This window comes from Sciurus vulgaris, assembly GCF_902686455.1.
Source record: "Sciurus vulgaris genome assembly, chromosome: 14".
NCBI classification, from domain to species: domain Eukaryota; kingdom Metazoa; phylum Chordata; class Mammalia; order Rodentia; family Sciuridae; genus Sciurus; species Sciurus vulgaris.
Window position 1 is genome coordinate 46,796,726 of NC_136475.1, and position 6,063 is coordinate 46,802,788.

The following is a 6,063-nucleotide window of genomic DNA, read 5'->3' on the forward strand; positions in this document are numbered from 1 at the left end:
GTTCATGGTAATTTGTTACGCAGCCCTGGGAAAGTAACATAGAAGGGCAGATAAGGGCAAACCTGAGCTGCAGAGCGTGAAGTAGCGGTCGACTCATAGCAATTACAATAAGGGGATAGTTGCCTGTTTTTTATGGCCTGGATCACTTTATGGCCTTATTTTTGTCTTGGTTTGTCACATGGCCCTGTCTGATGCAGACTTCGGTAACAGGGATCAACCCAGGGCCTTGTGTTTGCAAAGCAAGCACTCTACCAACTGTAGGCTATCTCCCCAGCCCTGATGCAGATGTTCTGTGTTTCTGGTTCATACTCAACAGAAGACCGTCAAGGCCAGCTGTGGGCCATCAGCTCCTAGCACCCTACAACCATGCTGGCAGCAGGGGCTGCCTTTCTCTTCATCATGTGTGAGGCTGGTTTTCTTCATAAACTTCAGCCTAACAACATATTAGAGAATCCAGCTGTTTCTGCTAAGCCAGATGTTAAATAGATTTTCCAAAAGTAAAACCATGGCCTTTCTCCTAATGTTTTTAAAAGGGTATGTGTTCATAAAAATTTTATTTCTGGGGACATGAAGTGGGGCTTACTATTAATAAAGTTCATAATTGAATTTGTTTATAAAGTTAATAGATACACAAAACATGAATCAGTTTTAATTTTAATATAGAAAAGATAGTCCACATTTTAAAAAAACAGCTCTTCAAAATTGTTAGTAATTTTTAAGAGTGTAAAGGGGCCCCACTGTCAAAAATTTTGAGAACTGGTGGTCAAGTTCATTGTCAGTTTTTGAAATATACCATATGTGTGTGTCTAATTCTGGGGGACAGGGTTCTATATATGGCTATTAAATCAGTGCTGCTGTGTTCCCATCATCTATAACTATAGTAATTTTAATGTCTGATCTATTAATAATTTGGGAAAGGTGAATTGAAATTCCCCCTTTGATGGTAAATTGTCCATTTCTGTCTGTAGTTCTCTCAATTTTACTTTATATATTTTAAAGACTTTGATTAAGCTAGACTAGCTTACTAGCTGTGTGCCTTAGGCAATTTACTCATTCCCTCCATGACTTATTTGTCTCATTGTGTTATGTAGATAATAATAGGTCTGACCCATAGCTGTTGTTGATAAATACTTGTTATTGCTATTGCCAGTAGTGCTTAGTGGTGGAGAGCAGAACAGGGCAGCCGTCGGATCTGTCCAGTTGGGATTTTGGCCCAGGAAAGCTGGGGAAGAAAATAAGTGGATAAAAGATGTTAAGATATTAGAAAAATAATAATGGGAATTTAGGGGTGATAAGAAAAGATAGTAGCACACCTGAGCAATGGGGAGCAAAGGGCAGTGGCAGCTTAACTGGGAGTGAAGGACTAGAACAGGGAGGGCATCCTGACTGAGCTGGAGACACAATTACCAGAGCAATTTGAGGTTCCATTGTGAGGCCCCAGGGGAGGCGGGATGAGGGGGTTAGGAGGACAGACAGATCATCCTCATGGTTGTAGAAGACACTCATAGCAGGATGGTGCTGGATGACAAGAGAACCCAAAGTTTTCTAACACCTGTTGACCAGCAGATGAACTGGTGACGTGGAGCAGCAGAACAGTGCCTGATGCGAAGCAGAAGAAGTAGTGCTGTTGAGCGTGGTGCTGGCCGTGGGCGAATGCCAACTCTGCCTGTGATACGGGGGATTTGGGTGGACCAGCTACCTCCCTGGAGACAGATGGAAAGGCAGTTTCCAATGTCACGAAGAAGGTGGAGGGGTTTATTGGAGTGGGAGGGAACTGGCAGTGTTTGGGGAGGATGTTTCTTTTTTTCTTTCTTTCTTTCCTTTTTTTTTTTTTTTTTTTTTTTTGACGGTTTTATGAGTTTTATTTAGCACACAAAAAAATGTGCCATGAACTGTCTATTCATTTCTTCACTGCGCAGCCTGGCGTTGGGATTGGTGACTCTGATGGCCAGTTGGGCTGCTCTTTCCACGATGGCTTTGCGATTCTTGGAGGAAACGTTGTGAGCAATCTCAGCACAGTAAGATTTGTTGCACATGAGCAGCACTTCCAGCTCCTTGACATTGTGGACCAGGACTTCCGGAAGCCACTGGGCAGCATGTGCTTTGTCTTCTGTTGCTCCATAACCAATGTTGGGCATCAAGATCTGGCCCGTGAATCTTCTCCGCACCCTGTTGTCAATACCTCTGGGTTTCCGCCAGTTGCGCTTAATTTTGACATATCGGTTCTGACTGGTGCCGGATGAATTTCTTGGGTTCTCTTTTTTGACGATTTTGGGCTTCACGAGAGGTCTGAGGGCAGCCATGATGCCGAATACAGATGGCAGCCACCTCCGTAGGCAGCGCCGAGGAAGAGAGGGGAGGATGTTTCTTATGAGAGATGTGGGATAGTGGGTTCCCGAAGAGAAGACACAGGGACCTTCCCTCTGGAGAGCTGGCCAAGAATGGGCAGGGTGTGGGGCATGCTGGGACTGGCTGACTGAAAGGTTCCAAACAATATTCCAGACAATATTGTCAGACTAGAGCCTAGGGTGGTACCAGTTTTTAAATGATTATAGGCAAGGATTTGGGCAACCAGGGGCAGTTACAGATAGAACAACAAGAAAAGCAGTTTTCTAAATAAGTGCAGCCTTGCTGTAGAATAGCCTGTCCCATGAAGTAGTGAATTTTCCACCATACTTTATAATGCTGTCTCAAAAGAAGCTGGATGTGCATCTTTCAGGGAACCCTGAAGAGGTTTGCTCAGCAGGACTTAAAATTTTGACTCTGAAAATCTTTGGATTTTTGAATATAGTATTTGGCTATGGCCCCCTCTAGTGGCCATTATTCAGAATTAACTAGAATACAACTATTGCAGAAATGCATCTGTAATTTCAAACCCAAAGACTAGAGTTTGTGTCTTTGAAGGAATAGCCTGAATTCTGCTATGTGGCCAGTTCTGCCTGAAATATAATGAGGCATGTTAGGACTCATTGTGTTGAATCACATTAATGGTTTTTCTATACTTGAGGTTGCTACATAAGGAAGATACCTTTGGTTGTATTCTGCTGTACCAGGCACATAGGCTGGCAGGATGAGAGAACTCCTGTCTTCATGGTGCTTACACTCTAGTATTGGGAGTGGATCATCAGTAACCAATAAATAAGTGGCAGACTCAGATTAGTGTTATGCAGGGAATAAGCAGAGTGCAGAGACAAGGACTAAGGAGGGTCACCTACCTTGAAGTGGCTGGGGACTGCCTCTTTGAAGAGATGACAGTTAAATGAAAAGGAGCAGAAGAATATTCCTGGCAGGAAAAGCAAAATTTCAAAATCCCTATGATGGGAAGTAACTCATCTTTCTCTGGGAGTTGACAGAAGACTGGCACAACAAGATACAAATTAGCAGGTTGAGGTGGATGAGGTGACATATGCCTATGATCCCAGCAACTTGGGAGACTGAGGCAGGAGGATACAAGTTCAAGACCAGCCTCAGAAATTTAGCAAGGTCTGTCTCAAAAAATAAAAATGGAGCTGGAAGTGGTGGTGCATGCCTGTAATCCAGTGGCTCTGGAGGCTGAGGCAGGAGGATCTCAAGTTCAAAGCTAGCCTCAGCAAAAGCAAGTTGCTAAGCAACCCAGAGAGACCCCGTCTCTAAATAAAATACAAAATAGGGCTGGGAATGTGGCTTAGTGTTCGAGTGCCACTGAGTTCAATCCCTGGTACCAAGTAAATAAATAAAAAAAAATAGATAGATAAATAAATAAATAAATAAAAATAAAAAAGAACTGGGGATGTAGTTCAGTGGTAAAGTGCCCCTCAGCTCAATTAAAAAATTAACAGGTGGCAAAAGCCATGAGTTGTGGCTGAAGGAGATGGCAAGGGACCAGATCAAGCCAGTCCTTGTTGGCCACAGGAAACCTCACAGTGGGAAGTACACTAATGACAACTTTCATCCTACTTTAACAAATTGTATTTATTTTAAAAATTAAATTTATTGAAATTATCTCTCCTCAGCTTCTAAACAAATCAAATATTTAAAAACTCAAAGGTGATTTCATATTAACTGATTAAATCTGTTGGATCATCAGACCACAGATTTTGTTACTAATATTCCTTTTGAACCAGAATTGGTAGTGAATTACAGGATGTTCAGTTGAAAGCAACAGGTTCTGTTGTTTAAAAACCTTTCCCACTTACCTAGGATGTTGTTCTCTTGAAGTGAACATTTAAGGCACCTTCCTCTTCCTGAGGAGGAATTGGAGAGAGCTTTTCTTTTTAATGATGATTTCTGAATTTGAACTATTTCATCCAAAAAGAAGACTTACCAGAATTAACCAAGTCTCAAAGTATGGGGGTTCTTCTACAAAGCAAAACTGAAAAAACAGCATGGTTTTTACTATGTCATGGACTTTAGAAGTGAGCTAAAAATTTAAAGCTCAGAGCAATCAGCCTCCTTTGATCTAAGTATTTCTTAATTAGAAGAAGCACTGTGAGAAATGAGAAGGATACATGCCAGACAAAGACAGCACTGCTAAGTTTATAAAAGGAAAGAACGTTGAGTGTGACTTCATGTTTGACAGATGGCATGCATCCAGCCAGTGGGCCTGCTGTGCTGTGTGCAGGCATCCTGTGTGACTGTGCTGGGGTCACAGCCTCACCTACCTGTGCATAAGCACCCAGGAGCTAGATGGTATGACAGGATGATAGTGGAGCTCATGTCATCAGATGATGCAAGACACGTGAATATGGTATTTATTGGTCAGAAAGTGTAGTACAGTACTCTGGTTCAAAATGGGCAGCTGTAAAAATAGTACTTGGTGAGGAGAAAGAGACAAAGGGGAGAAAGGACATCAGGGGGATGACTATGTTATCCAAGAGACTGACTGAGGCAAAAAGAAATGAACATTAGGGTGTCTTATTACTGTTTCACCCATGTACAGAGAGTGGGAACATTGTCCTACAATGGGGATCTTCAAATTCTACCAGGGTCAAAATTTTTTGTTGCAAATTAAGTCATATTCCAAAAACATAAGTACAGTTTGTAAGTATAAGTACAGTTTGGAGTATTAAGCTCATCTATATGACAACTTTGTGAGTATTGGCACATGATTTTAATGTCCAAGTTTATACTTTCATATCTAATCAATCAAGATGGTGCTAAGTGATGACATTTAAGTATTTTGGTTATATATATAGAATTATTTTATTGTGTTCCATAAAGGGTATGTTTAATACTAAAAATAAAATTTGCATGTCACCCATTCCAACAAAAACCATATAGCCTGTTGCTCTGTCAGCATGTGGCCATGTTTTTCCCTGTGACACAATATGGCCGGACTGGCCCAATGGATAGGATTCTGCTTGTCAGAATACGTATGCTTACTCAAGGAGGCCAAGAGCAGAAGAGCCTCGCAGAAGGTCTGTGGGTCATAGTCACATCCCCAGTCTCTGGTAAGGAGTCATGGATAGGGTACAAAGCCTCCAGGTTCAGTCAACAGCTGGTTAGTATTAGGTATGTTTATATCATGGGTCAAGTCTTATTTTCCTTATATAAAAAAAATGGACATAATAATGTCTACCTGCAAAGGTATAAAGTCACCGCATTGGTCAGGGTTCTTTAGAGGAACAGAATCAACAGGAAGTATGATTAAAAAGAGGAGATTTATTAGACTGGCTTACATGACCAGAAGCTGGATAGTCCACAATGGCCATCTGTAGCTGGAGAGCTGAAAGAAACAGTAGCTGACCAGTCCAAGAGGTGGAAGCTCCAGAACAAGAACGATCAACAGTGCTACCCTAGTCGGAGACCAAGGCTTCTTGAAACTACCTGGAGAATTGCTGTTAGAGTCCGTTTTGGGGAAGGCTGAACAAGCGAGGGTCCCGTATCCTCAGATGATGGAAGCAGCAATCAAGAACCCATTCAAGAAGAGTCCAGGTTGCATCTGGTTCTTCCAACTTTGATTCAGTCCAAGCCACCATCCTCTTGAGTGGTGCTGCCCAAGCTTAGGGAGGGTCTCCATGTCAGTTCACTATCCCACATTCTGATTATTCCTAGACATGCCCTCATTATGTCATTCTGTTGTAG

General features: G+C 42.0%; 1 pseudogene across 1 annotated transcript; it reads right to left on the reverse strand.

The window, feature by feature from the left end:
- Positions 1-1,908: 1,908 nt before the first annotated feature.
- On the reverse strand, positions 1,909-2,325 carry LOC306643789 (large ribosomal subunit protein eL32-like; annotated as a pseudogene). Its single transcript has one exon. The product of its transcript is annotated as a large ribosomal subunit protein eL32-like (transcript).
- Positions 2,326-6,063: the final 3,738 nt, after the last annotated feature.